At 44.4% G+C, this 9,730-nt stretch overlaps 29 non-coding genes across 29 annotated transcripts; all 29 read left to right on the top strand.

Annotated features, from left to right (window-relative positions):
• Nucleotides 1-102: 102 nt before the first annotated feature.
• On the top strand, nucleotides 103-221 carry LOC126657844 (5S ribosomal RNA). Its single transcript, XR_007633454.1, has one exon. It is a non-coding gene; the product is annotated as a 5S ribosomal RNA (ribosomal RNA).
• Nucleotides 222-435: 214 nt separating this feature from the next.
• LOC126657843 (5S ribosomal RNA) lies at nucleotides 436-554 on the top strand. Its single transcript, XR_007633453.1, has one exon. It is a non-coding gene; the product is annotated as a 5S ribosomal RNA (ribosomal RNA).
• A 221-nt stretch (nucleotides 555-775) lies between these two features.
• Nucleotides 776-894, top strand: LOC126658367 (5S ribosomal RNA). Its single transcript, XR_007633956.1, has one exon. It is a non-coding gene; the product is annotated as a 5S ribosomal RNA (ribosomal RNA).
• Nucleotides 895-1,115: 221 nt separating this feature from the next.
• On the top strand, nucleotides 1,116-1,234 carry LOC126658139 (5S ribosomal RNA). The gene has a single exon (XR_007633737.1). It is a non-coding gene; the product is annotated as a 5S ribosomal RNA (ribosomal RNA).
• Nucleotides 1,235-1,448: 214 nt separating this feature from the next.
• LOC126657842 (5S ribosomal RNA) lies at nucleotides 1,449-1,567 on the top strand. The gene has a single exon (XR_007633452.1). It is a non-coding gene; the product is annotated as a 5S ribosomal RNA (ribosomal RNA).
• Nucleotides 1,568-1,788: 221 nt separating this feature from the next.
• LOC126658138 (5S ribosomal RNA) lies at nucleotides 1,789-1,907 on the top strand. The gene has a single exon (XR_007633736.1). It is a non-coding gene; the product is annotated as a 5S ribosomal RNA (ribosomal RNA).
• Nucleotides 1,908-2,128: 221 nt separating this feature from the next.
• LOC126657841 (5S ribosomal RNA) lies at nucleotides 2,129-2,247 on the top strand. Its single transcript, XR_007633451.1, has one exon. It is a non-coding gene; the product is annotated as a 5S ribosomal RNA (ribosomal RNA).
• Nucleotides 2,248-2,468: 221 nt separating this feature from the next.
• On the top strand, nucleotides 2,469-2,587 carry LOC126658137 (5S ribosomal RNA). The gene has a single exon (XR_007633735.1). It is a non-coding gene; the product is annotated as a 5S ribosomal RNA (ribosomal RNA).
• Nucleotides 2,588-2,815: 228 nt separating this feature from the next.
• On the top strand, nucleotides 2,816-2,934 carry LOC126658258 (5S ribosomal RNA). Its single transcript, XR_007633850.1, has one exon. It is a non-coding gene; the product is annotated as a 5S ribosomal RNA (ribosomal RNA).
• Nucleotides 2,935-3,155: 221 nt separating this feature from the next.
• LOC126659034 (5S ribosomal RNA) lies at nucleotides 3,156-3,274 on the top strand. The gene has a single exon (XR_007634593.1). It is a non-coding gene; the product is annotated as a 5S ribosomal RNA (ribosomal RNA).
• A 214-nt stretch (nucleotides 3,275-3,488) lies between these two features.
• Nucleotides 3,489-3,607, top strand: LOC126658136 (5S ribosomal RNA). The gene has a single exon (XR_007633734.1). It is a non-coding gene; the product is annotated as a 5S ribosomal RNA (ribosomal RNA).
• A 214-nt stretch (nucleotides 3,608-3,821) lies between these two features.
• On the top strand, nucleotides 3,822-3,940 carry LOC126658135 (5S ribosomal RNA). Its single transcript, XR_007633733.1, has one exon. It is a non-coding gene; the product is annotated as a 5S ribosomal RNA (ribosomal RNA).
• A 221-nt stretch (nucleotides 3,941-4,161) lies between these two features.
• Nucleotides 4,162-4,280, top strand: LOC126658134 (5S ribosomal RNA). The gene has a single exon (XR_007633732.1). It is a non-coding gene; the product is annotated as a 5S ribosomal RNA (ribosomal RNA).
• A 214-nt stretch (nucleotides 4,281-4,494) lies between these two features.
• Nucleotides 4,495-4,613, top strand: LOC126658473 (5S ribosomal RNA). Its single transcript, XR_007634058.1, has one exon. It is a non-coding gene; the product is annotated as a 5S ribosomal RNA (ribosomal RNA).
• A 214-nt stretch (nucleotides 4,614-4,827) lies between these two features.
• LOC126658133 (5S ribosomal RNA) lies at nucleotides 4,828-4,946 on the top strand. Its single transcript, XR_007633731.1, has one exon. It is a non-coding gene; the product is annotated as a 5S ribosomal RNA (ribosomal RNA).
• Nucleotides 4,947-5,160: 214 nt separating this feature from the next.
• On the top strand, nucleotides 5,161-5,279 carry LOC126658697 (5S ribosomal RNA). Its single transcript, XR_007634276.1, has one exon. It is a non-coding gene; the product is annotated as a 5S ribosomal RNA (ribosomal RNA).
• A 214-nt stretch (nucleotides 5,280-5,493) lies between these two features.
• Nucleotides 5,494-5,612, top strand: LOC126658132 (5S ribosomal RNA). Its single transcript, XR_007633730.1, has one exon. It is a non-coding gene; the product is annotated as a 5S ribosomal RNA (ribosomal RNA).
• A 214-nt stretch (nucleotides 5,613-5,826) lies between these two features.
• On the top strand, nucleotides 5,827-5,945 carry LOC126658852 (5S ribosomal RNA). The gene has a single exon (XR_007634424.1). It is a non-coding gene; the product is annotated as a 5S ribosomal RNA (ribosomal RNA).
• A 221-nt stretch (nucleotides 5,946-6,166) lies between these two features.
• Nucleotides 6,167-6,285, top strand: LOC126658472 (5S ribosomal RNA). Its single transcript, XR_007634057.1, has one exon. It is a non-coding gene; the product is annotated as a 5S ribosomal RNA (ribosomal RNA).
• A 214-nt stretch (nucleotides 6,286-6,499) lies between these two features.
• Nucleotides 6,500-6,618, top strand: LOC126658131 (5S ribosomal RNA). Its single transcript, XR_007633729.1, has one exon. It is a non-coding gene; the product is annotated as a 5S ribosomal RNA (ribosomal RNA).
• Nucleotides 6,619-6,832: 214 nt separating this feature from the next.
• Nucleotides 6,833-6,951, top strand: LOC126658696 (5S ribosomal RNA). The gene has a single exon (XR_007634275.1). It is a non-coding gene; the product is annotated as a 5S ribosomal RNA (ribosomal RNA).
• A 214-nt stretch (nucleotides 6,952-7,165) lies between these two features.
• Nucleotides 7,166-7,284, top strand: LOC126658130 (5S ribosomal RNA). Its single transcript, XR_007633728.1, has one exon. It is a non-coding gene; the product is annotated as a 5S ribosomal RNA (ribosomal RNA).
• A 214-nt stretch (nucleotides 7,285-7,498) lies between these two features.
• Nucleotides 7,499-7,617, top strand: LOC126658851 (5S ribosomal RNA). Its single transcript, XR_007634423.1, has one exon. It is a non-coding gene; the product is annotated as a 5S ribosomal RNA (ribosomal RNA).
• A 221-nt stretch (nucleotides 7,618-7,838) lies between these two features.
• LOC126659033 (5S ribosomal RNA) lies at nucleotides 7,839-7,957 on the top strand. The gene has a single exon (XR_007634592.1). It is a non-coding gene; the product is annotated as a 5S ribosomal RNA (ribosomal RNA).
• Nucleotides 7,958-8,173: 216 nt separating this feature from the next.
• LOC126658826 (5S ribosomal RNA) lies at nucleotides 8,174-8,292 on the top strand. The gene has a single exon (XR_007634398.1). It is a non-coding gene; the product is annotated as a 5S ribosomal RNA (ribosomal RNA).
• Nucleotides 8,293-8,507: 215 nt separating this feature from the next.
• LOC126658127 (5S ribosomal RNA) lies at nucleotides 8,508-8,626 on the top strand. The gene has a single exon (XR_007633726.1). It is a non-coding gene; the product is annotated as a 5S ribosomal RNA (ribosomal RNA).
• Nucleotides 8,627-8,847: 221 nt separating this feature from the next.
• On the top strand, nucleotides 8,848-8,966 carry LOC126659032 (5S ribosomal RNA). The gene has a single exon (XR_007634591.1). It is a non-coding gene; the product is annotated as a 5S ribosomal RNA (ribosomal RNA).
• Nucleotides 8,967-9,182: 216 nt separating this feature from the next.
• On the top strand, nucleotides 9,183-9,301 carry LOC126658858 (5S ribosomal RNA). The gene has a single exon (XR_007634430.1). It is a non-coding gene; the product is annotated as a 5S ribosomal RNA (ribosomal RNA).
• A 214-nt stretch (nucleotides 9,302-9,515) lies between these two features.
• On the top strand, nucleotides 9,516-9,634 carry LOC126658126 (5S ribosomal RNA). Its single transcript, XR_007633725.1, has one exon. It is a non-coding gene; the product is annotated as a 5S ribosomal RNA (ribosomal RNA).
• Nucleotides 9,635-9,730: the final 96 nt, after the last annotated feature.

Here is a 9,730-nt window from a genome sequence, read left to right as displayed (position 1 = left end):
GAAAAAGTTCAGGGACCAAAACGTACTTTTAAAGATAGTTTTTATTTTGGTTGAATGAGTTGCAAGGCAGCGGATATATGCGATGATCGTGCAAGGTATGACGGGTGCGATCATACCAGCACTAATGCACCGGATCCCATCAGAACTCCGAAGTCAAACGTGCTTGGGCGAGAGCAGTACTAGGATGGGTGACCTCCTGGGAAGTCCTCGTGTTGCACCCCTTTTGCGCTTTTTTTGAACTGCGTTTTTTCTATTATTACTATCGCCGAGAGACAAACAGAACGAGTAACGAGTAACGATGAATTGCAATTCAGGGACCAAACGGGAAATATGGAAAAAGTTCAGGGACCAAAACGTACTTTTAAAGATAGTTTTTATTTTGGTTGAATGAGTTGCAAGGCAGCGGATATATGCGATGATCGTGCAAGGTATGACGGGTGCGATCATACCAGCACTAATGCACCGGATCCCATCAGAACTCCGAAGTCAAACGTGCTTGGGCGAGAGCAGTACTAGGATGGGTGACCTCCTGGGAAGTCCTCGTGTTGCACCCCTTTTGCGCTTTTTTTGAACTGCGTTTTTTCTATTATTACTATCGCCGAGAGACAAACAGAACGAGTAACGAGTAACGAGTAACGATGAATTGCAATTCAGGGACCAAACGGGAAATATGGAAAAAGTTCAGGGACCAAAACGTACTTTTAAAGATAGTTTTTATTTTGGTTGAATGAGTTGCAAGGCAGCGGATATATGCGATGATCGTGCAAGGTATGACGGGTGCGATCATACCAGCACTAATGCACCGGATCCCATCAGAACTCCGAAGTTAAACGTGCTTGGGCGAGAGCAGTACTAGGATGAGTGACCTCCTGGGAAGTCCTCGTGTTGCACCCCTTTTTCGCTTTTTTTGAACTGCGTTTTTTCTATTATTACTATCGCCGAGAGACAAACAGAACGAGTAACGAGTAACGAGTAACGATGAATTGCAATTCAGGGACCAAACGGGAAATATGGAAAAAGTTCAGGGACCAAAACGTACTTTTAAAGATAGTTTTTATTTTGGTTGAATGAGTTGCAAGGCAGCGGATATATGCGATGATCGTGCAAGGTATGACGGGTGCGATCATACCAGCACTAATGCACCGGATCCCATCAGAACTCCGAAGATAAACGTGCTTGGGCGAGAGCAGTACTAGGATGGGTGACCTCCTGGGAAGTCCTCGTGTTGCACCCCTTTTTCGCTTTTTTTGAACTGCGTTTTTTCTATTATTACTATCGCCGAGAGACAAACAGAACGAGTAACGAGTAACGATGAATTGCAATTCAGGGACCAAACGGGAAATATGGAAAAAGTTCAGGGACCAAAACGTACTTTTAAAGATAGTTTTTATTTTGGTTGAATGAGTTGCAAGGCAGCGGATATATGCGATGATCGTGCAAGGTATGACGGGTGCGATCATACCAGCACTAATGCACCGGATCCCATCAGAACTCCGAAGTCAAACGTGCTTGGGCGAGAGCAGTACTAGGATGGGTGACCTCCTGGGAAGTCCTCGTGTTGCACCCCTTTTGCGCTTTTTTTGAACTGCGTTTTTTCTATTATTACTATCGCCGAGAGACAAAAAGAACGAGTAACGAGTAACGAGTAACGATGAATTGCAATTCAGGGACCAAACGGGAAATATGGAAAAAGTTCAGGGACCAAAACGTACTTTTAAAGATAGTTTTTATTTTGGTTGAATGAGTTGCAAGGCAGCGGATATATGCGATGATCGTGCAAGGTATGACGGGTGCGATCATACCAGCACTAATGCACCGGATCCCATCAGAACTCCGAAGATAAACGTGCTTGGGCGAGAGCAGTACTAGGATGGGTGACCTCCTGGGAAGTCCTCGTGTTGCACCCCTTTTTCGCTTTTTTTGAACTGCGTTTTTTCTATTATTACTATCGCCGAGAGACAAACAGAACGAGTAACGAGTAACGAGTAACGATGAATTGCAATTCAGGGACCAAACGGGAAATATGGAAAAAGTTCAGGGACCAAAACGTACTTTTAAAGATAGTTTTTATTTTGGTTGAATGAGTTGCAAGGCAGCGGATATATGCGATGATCGTGCAAGGTATGACGGGTGCGATCATACCAGCACTAATGCACCGGATCCCATCAGAACTCCGAAGTCAAACGTGCTTGGGCGAGAGCAGTACTAGGATGGGTGACCTCCTGGGAAGTCCTCGTGTTGCACCCCTTTTGCGCTTTTTTTGAACTGCGTTTTTTCTATTATTACTATCGCCGAGAGACAAAAAGAACGAGTAACGAGTAACGAGTAACGATGAATTGCAATTCAGGGACCAAACGGGAAATATGGAAAAAGTTCAGGGACCAAAACGTACTTTTAAAGATAGCTTTTATTTTGGTTGAATGAGTTGCAAGGCAGCGGATATATGCGATGATCGTGCAAGGTATGACGGGTGCGATCATACCAGCACTAATGCACCGGATCCCATCAGAACTCCGAAGATAAACGTGCTTGGGCGAGAGCAGTACTAGGATGGGTGACCTCCTGGGAAGTCCTCGTGTTGCACCCCTTTTTCGCTTTTTTTGAACTGCGTTTTTTCTATTATTACTATCGCCGAGAGACAAACAGAACGAGTAACGAGTAACGAGTAACGAGTAACGATGAATTGCAATTCAGGGACCAAACGGGAAATATGGAAAAAGTTCAGGGACCAAAACGTACTTTTAAAGATAGTTTTTATTTTGGTTGAATGAGTTGCAAGGCAGCGGATATATGCGATGATCGTGCAAGGTATGACGGGTGCGATCATACCAGCTCTAATGCACCGGATCCCATCAGAACTCCGAAGTTAAACGTGCTTGGGCGAGAGCAGTACTAGGATGGGTGACCTCCTGGGAAGTCCTCGTGTTGCACCCCTTTTTCGCTTTTTTTGAACTGCGTTTTTTCTATTATTACTATCGCCGAGAGACAAACAGAACGAGTAACGAGTAACGAGTAACGATGAATTGCAATTCAGGGACCAAACGGGAAATATGGAAAAAGTTCAGGGACCAAAACGTACTTTTAAAGATAGTTTTTATTTTGGTTGAATGAGTTGCAAGGCAGCGGATATATGCGATGATCGTGCAAGGTATGACGGGTGCGATCATACCAGCACTAATGCACCGGATCCCATCAGAACTCCGAAGTTAAACGTGCTTGGGCGAGAGCAGTACTAGGATGGGTGACCTCCTGGGAAGTCCTCGTGTTGCACCCCTTTTTCGCTTTTTTTGAACTGCGTTTTTTCTATTATTACTATCCCCGAGAGACAAACAGAACGAGTAACGAGTAACGATGAATTGCAATTCAGGGACCAAACGGGAAATATGGAAAAAGTTCAGGGACCAAAACGTACTTTTAAAGATAGTTTTTATTTTGGTTGAATGAGTTGCAAGGCAGCGGATATATGCGATGATCGTGCAAGGTATGACGGGTGCGATCATACCAGCACTAATGCACCGGATCCCATCAGAACTCCGAAGATAAACGTGCTTGGGCGAGAGCAGTACTAGGATGGGTGACCTCCTGGGAAGTCCTCGTGTTGCACCCCTTTTTCGCTTTTTTTGAACTGCGTTTTTTCTATTATTACTATCGCCGAGAGACAAACAGAACGAGTAACGAGTAACGATGAATTGCAATTCAGGGACCAAACGGGAAATATGGAAAAAGTTCAGGGACCAAAACGTACTTTTAAAGATAGTTTTTATTTTGGTTGAATGAGTTGCAAGGCAGCGGATATATGCGATGATCGTGCAAGGTATGACGGGTGCGATCATACCAGCACTAATGCACCGGATCCCATCAGAACTCCGAAGATAAACGTGCTTGGGCGAGAGCAGTACTAGGATGGGTGACCTCCTGGGAAGTCCTCGTGTTGCACCCCTTTTTCGCTTTTTTTGAACTGCGTTTTTTCTATTATTACTATCGCCGAGAGACAAACAGAACGAGTAACGAGTAACGAGTAACGATGAATTGCAATTCAGGGACCAAACGGGAAATATGGAAAAAGTTCAGGGACCAAAACGTACTTTTAAAGATAGTTTTTATTTTGGTTGAATGAGTTGCAAGGCAGCGGATATATGCGATGATCGTGCAAGGTATGACGGGTGCGATCATACCAGCACTAATGCACCGGATCCCATCAGAACTCCGAAGATAAACGTGCTTGGGCGAGAGCAGTACTAGGATGGGTGACCTCCTGGGAAGTCCTCGTGTTGCACCCCTTTTTCGCTTTTTTTGAACTGCGTTTTTTCTATTATTACTATCGCCGAGAGACAAACAGAACGAGTAACGAGTAACGATGAATTGCAATTCAGGGACCAAACGGGAAATATGGAAAAAGTTCAGGGACCAAAACGTACTTTTAAAGATAGTTTTTATTTTGGTTGAATGAGTTGCAAGGCAGCGGATATATGCGATGATCGTGCAAGGTATGACGGGTGCGATCATACCAGCACTAATGCACCGGATCCCATCAGAACTCCGAAGATAAACGTGCTTGGGCGAGAGCAGTACTAGGATGGGTGACCTCCTTGGAAGTCCTCGTGTTGCACCCCTTTTTCGCTTTTTTTGAACTGCGTTTTTTCTATTATTACTATCGCCGAGAGACAAACAGAACGAGTAACGAGTAACGATGAATTGCAATTCAGGGACCAAACGGGAAATATGGAAAAAGTTCAGGGACCAAAACGTACTTTTAAAGATAGTTTTTATTTTGGTTGAATGAGTTGCAAGGCAGCGGATATATGCGATGATCGTGCAAGGTATGACGGGTGCGATCATACCAGCACTAATGCACCGGATCCCATCAGAACTCCGAAGATAAACGTGCTTGGGCGAGAGCAGTACTAGGATGGGTGACCTCCTGGGAAGTCCTCGTGTTGCACCCCTTTTTCGCTTTTTTTGAACTGCGTTTTTTCTATTATTACTATCCCCGAGAGACAAACAGAACGAGTAACGAGTAACGATGAATTGCAATTCAGGGACCAAACGGGAAATATGGAAAACGTTCAGGGACCAAAACGTACTTTTAAAGATAGTTTTTATTTTGGTTGAATGAGTTGCAAGGCAGCGGATATATGCGATGATCGTGCAAGGTATGACGGGTGCGATCATACCAACACTAATGCACCGGATCCCATCAAAACTCCGAAGTTAAACGTGCTTGGGCGAGAGCAGTACTAGGATGGGTGACCTCCTGGGAAGTCCTCGTGTTGCACCCCTTTTTCGCTTTTTTTGAACTGCGTTTTTTCTATTATTACTATCGCCGAGAGACAAACAGAACGAGTAACGAGTAACGATGAATTGCAATTCAGGGACCAAACGGGAAATATGGAAAAAGTTCAGGGACCAAAACGTACTTTTAAAGATAGTTTTTATTTTGGTTGAATGAGTTGCAAGGCAGCGGATATATGCGATGATCGTGCAAGGTATGACGGGTGCGATCATACCAGCACTAATGCACCGGATCCCATCAGAACTCCGAAGATAAACGTGCTTGGGCGAGAGCAGTACTAGGATGGGTGACCTCCTGGGAAGTCCTCGTGTTGCACCCCTTTTTCGCTTTTTTTGAACTGCGTTTTTTCTATTATTACTATCGCCGAGAGACAAACAGAACGAGTAACGAGCAACGATGAATTGCAATTCAGGGACCAAACGGGAAATATGGAAAAAGTTCAGGGACCAAAACGTACTTTTAAAGATAGTTTTTATTTTGGTTGAATGAGTTGCAAGGCAGCGGATATATGCGATGATCGTGCAAGGTATGACGGGTGCGATCATACCACCACTAATGCACCGGATCCCATCAAAACTCCGAAGTTAAACGTGCTTGGGCGAGAGCAGTACTAGGATGAGTGACCTCCTGGGAAGTCCTCGTGTTGCACCCCTTTTTCGCTTTTTTTGAACTGCGTTTTTTCTATTATTACTATCGCCGAGAGACAAACAGAACGAGTAACGAGTAACGAGTAACGATGAATTGCAATTCAGGGACCAAACGGGAAATATGGAAAAAGTTCAGGGACCAAAACGTACTTTTAAAGATAGTTTTTATTTTGGTTGAATGAGTTGCAAGGCAGCGGATATATGCGATGATCGTGCAAGGTATGACGGGTGCGATCATACCAGCACTAATGCACCGGATCCCATCAGAACTCCGAAGATAAACGTGCTTGGGCGAGAGCAGTACTAGGATGGGTGACCTCCTTGGAAGTCCTCGTGTTGCACCCCTTTTTCGCTTTTTTTGAACTGCGTTTTTTCTATTATTACTATCGCCGAGAGACAAACAGAACGAGTAACGAGTAACGATGAATTGCAATTCAGGGACCAAACGGGAAATATGGAAAAAGTTCAGGGACCAAAACGTACTTTTAAAGATAGTTTTTATTTTGGTTGAATGAGTTGCAAGGCAGCGGATATATGCGATGATCGTGCAAGGTATGACGGGTGCGATCATACCAGCACTAATGCACCGGATCCCATCAGAACTCCGAAGATAAACGTGCTTGGGCGAGAGCAGTACTAGGATGGGTGACCTCCTGGGAAGTCCTCGTGTTGCACCCCTTTTTCGCTTTTTTTGAACTGCGTTTTTTCTATTATTACTATCCCCGAGAGACAAACAGAACGAGTAACGAGTAACGATGAATTGCAATTCAGGGACCAAACGGGAAATATGGAAAAAGTTCAGGGACCAAAACGTACTTTTAAAGATAGTTTTTATTTTGGTTGAATGAGTTGCAAGGCAGCGGATATATGCGATGATCGTGCAAGGTATGACGGGTGCGATCATACCAACACTAATGCACCGGATCCCATCAAAACTCCGAAGTTAAACGTGCTTGGGCGAGAGCAGTACTAGGATGGGTGACCTCCTGGGAAGTCCTCGTGTTGCACCCCTTTTTCGCTTTTTTTGAACTGCGTTTTTTCTATTATTACTATCGCCGAGAGACAAACAGAACGAGTAACGAGTAACGATGAATTGCAATTCAGGGACCAAACGGGAAATATGGAAAAAGTTCAGGGACCAAAACGTACTTTTAAAGATAGTTTTTATTTTGGTTGAATGAGTTGCAAGGCAGCGGATATATGCGATGATCGTGCAAGGTATGACGGGTGCGATCATACCAGCACTAATGCACCGGATCCCATCAGAACTCCGAAGATAAACGTGCTTGGGCGAGAGCAGTACTAGGATGGGTGACCTCCTGGGAAGTCCTCGTGTTGCACCCCTTTTTCGCTTTTTTTGAACTGCGTTTTTTCTATTATTACTATCGCCGAGAGACAAACAGAACGAGTAACGAGCAACGATGAATTGCAATTCAGGGACCAAACGGGAAATATGGAAAAAGTTCAGGGACCAAAACGTACTTTTAAAGATAGTTTTTATTTTGGTTGAATGAGTTGCAAGGCAGCGGATATATGCGATGATCGTGCAAGGTATGACGGGTGCGATCATACCACCACTAATGCACCGGATCCCATCAAAACTCCGAAGTTAAACGTGCTTGGGCGAGAGCAGTACTAGGATGAGTGACCTCCTGGGAAGTCCTCGTGTTGCACCCCTTTTTCGCTTTTTTTGAACTGCGTTTTTTCTATTATTACTATCGCCGAGAGACAAACAGAACGAGTAACGAGTAACGAGTAACGATGAATTGCAATTCAGGGACCAAACGGGAAATATGGAAAAAGTTCAGGGACCAAAACGTACTTTTAAAGATAGTTTTTATTTTGGTTGAATGAGTTGCAAGGCAGCGGATATATGCGATGATCGTGCAAGGTATGACGGGTGCGATCATACCAGCACTAATGCACCGGATCCCATCAGAACTCCGAAGTTAAACGTGCTTGGGCGAGAGCAGTACTAGGATGGGTGACCTCCTGGGAAGTCCTCGTGTTGCACCCCTTTTTCGCTTTTTTTGAACTGCGTTTTTTCTATTATTACTATCGCCGAGAGACAAACGAGTAACGAGTAACGAGTAACGATGAATTGCAATTCAGGGACCAAACGGGAAATATGGAAAAAGTTCAGGGACCAAAACGTACTTTTAAAGATAGTTTTTATTTTGGTTGAATGAGTTGCAAGGCAGCGGATATATGCGATGATCGTGCAAGGTATGACCGGTGCGATCATACCGGCACTAATGCAACGGATCCCATCAGAACTCCGAAGATAAACGTGCTTGGGCGAGAGCAGTACTAGGATGGGTGACCTCCTTGGAAGTCCTCGTGTTGCACCCCTTTTTCGCTTTTTTTGAACTGCGTTTTTTCTATTATTACTATCGCCGAGAGACAAACAGAACGAGTAACGAGTAACGATGAATTGCAATTCAGGGACCAAACGGGAAATATGGAAAAAGTTCAGGGACCAAAACGTACTTTTAAAGATAGTTTTTTATTTTGGTTGAATGAGTTGCAAGGCAGCGGATATATGCGATGATCGTGCAAGGTATGACGGGTGCGATCATACCAGCACTAATGCACCGGATCCCATCAGAACTCCGAAGATAAACGTGCTTGGGCGAGAGCAGTACTAGGATGGGTGACCTCCTGGGAAGTCCTCGTGTTGCACCCCTTTTTCGCTTTTTTTGAACTGCGTTTTTTCTATTATTACTATCGCCGAGAGACAAACAGAACGAGTAACGAGTAACGAGTAACGATGAATTGCAATTCAGGGACCAAACGGGAAATATGGAAAAAGTTCAGGGACCAAAACGTACTTTTAAAGATAGTTTTTATTTTGGTTGAATGAGTTGCAAGGCAGCGGATATATGCGATGATCGTGCAAGGTATGACGGGTGCGATCATACCAGCACTAATGCACCGGATCCCATCAGAACTCCGAAGTTAAACGTGCTTGGGCGAGAGCAGTACTAGGATGGGTGACCTCCTGGGAAGTCCTCGTGTTGCACCCCTTTTTCGCTTTTTTTGAACTGCGTTTTTTCTATTATTACTATCGCCGAGAGACAAACGAGTAACGAGTAACGAGTAACGATGAATTGCAATTCAGGGACCAAACGGGAAATATGGAAAAAGTTCAGGGACCAAAACGTACTTTTAAAGATAGTTTTTATTTTGGTTGAATGAGTTGCAAGGCAGCGGATATATGCGATGATCGTGCAAGGTATGACCGGTGCGATCATACCGGCACTAATGCAACGGATCCCATCAGAACTCCGAAGATAAACGTGCTTGGGCGAGAGCAGTACTAGGACGGGTGACCTCCTTGGAAGTCCTCGTGTTGCACCCCTTTTTCGCTTTTTTTGAACTGCGTTTTTTCTATTATTACTATCGCCGAGAGACAAACAGAACGAGTAACGAGTAACGATGAATTGCAATTCAGGGACCAAACGGGAAATATGGAAAAAGTTCAGGGACCAAAACGTACTTTTAAAGATAGTTTTTATTTTGGTTGAATGAGTTGCAAGGCAGCGGATATATGCGATGATCGTGCAAGGTATGACGGGTGCGATCATACCAGCACTAATGCACCGGATCCCATCAGAACTCCGAAGATAAACGTGCTTGGGCGAGAGCAGTACTAGGATGGGTGACCTCCTGGGAAGTCCTCGTGTTGCACCCCTTTTTCGCTTTTTTTGAACTGCGTTTTTTCTATTATTACTATCGCCGAGAGACAAACAGAACGAGTAACGAGTAACGATGAATTGCAATTCAGGGA

This window comes from Mercurialis annua, linkage group LG7 (genome assembly GCF_937616625.2).
Source record: "Mercurialis annua linkage group LG7, ddMerAnnu1.2, whole genome shotgun sequence".
Lineage (NCBI taxonomy): Eukaryota > Viridiplantae > Streptophyta > Magnoliopsida > Malpighiales > Euphorbiaceae > Mercurialis > Mercurialis annua.
Note: the sequence above shows the minus strand (reverse complement) of the source record. Positions and strands in the feature narration are given on the sequence as shown.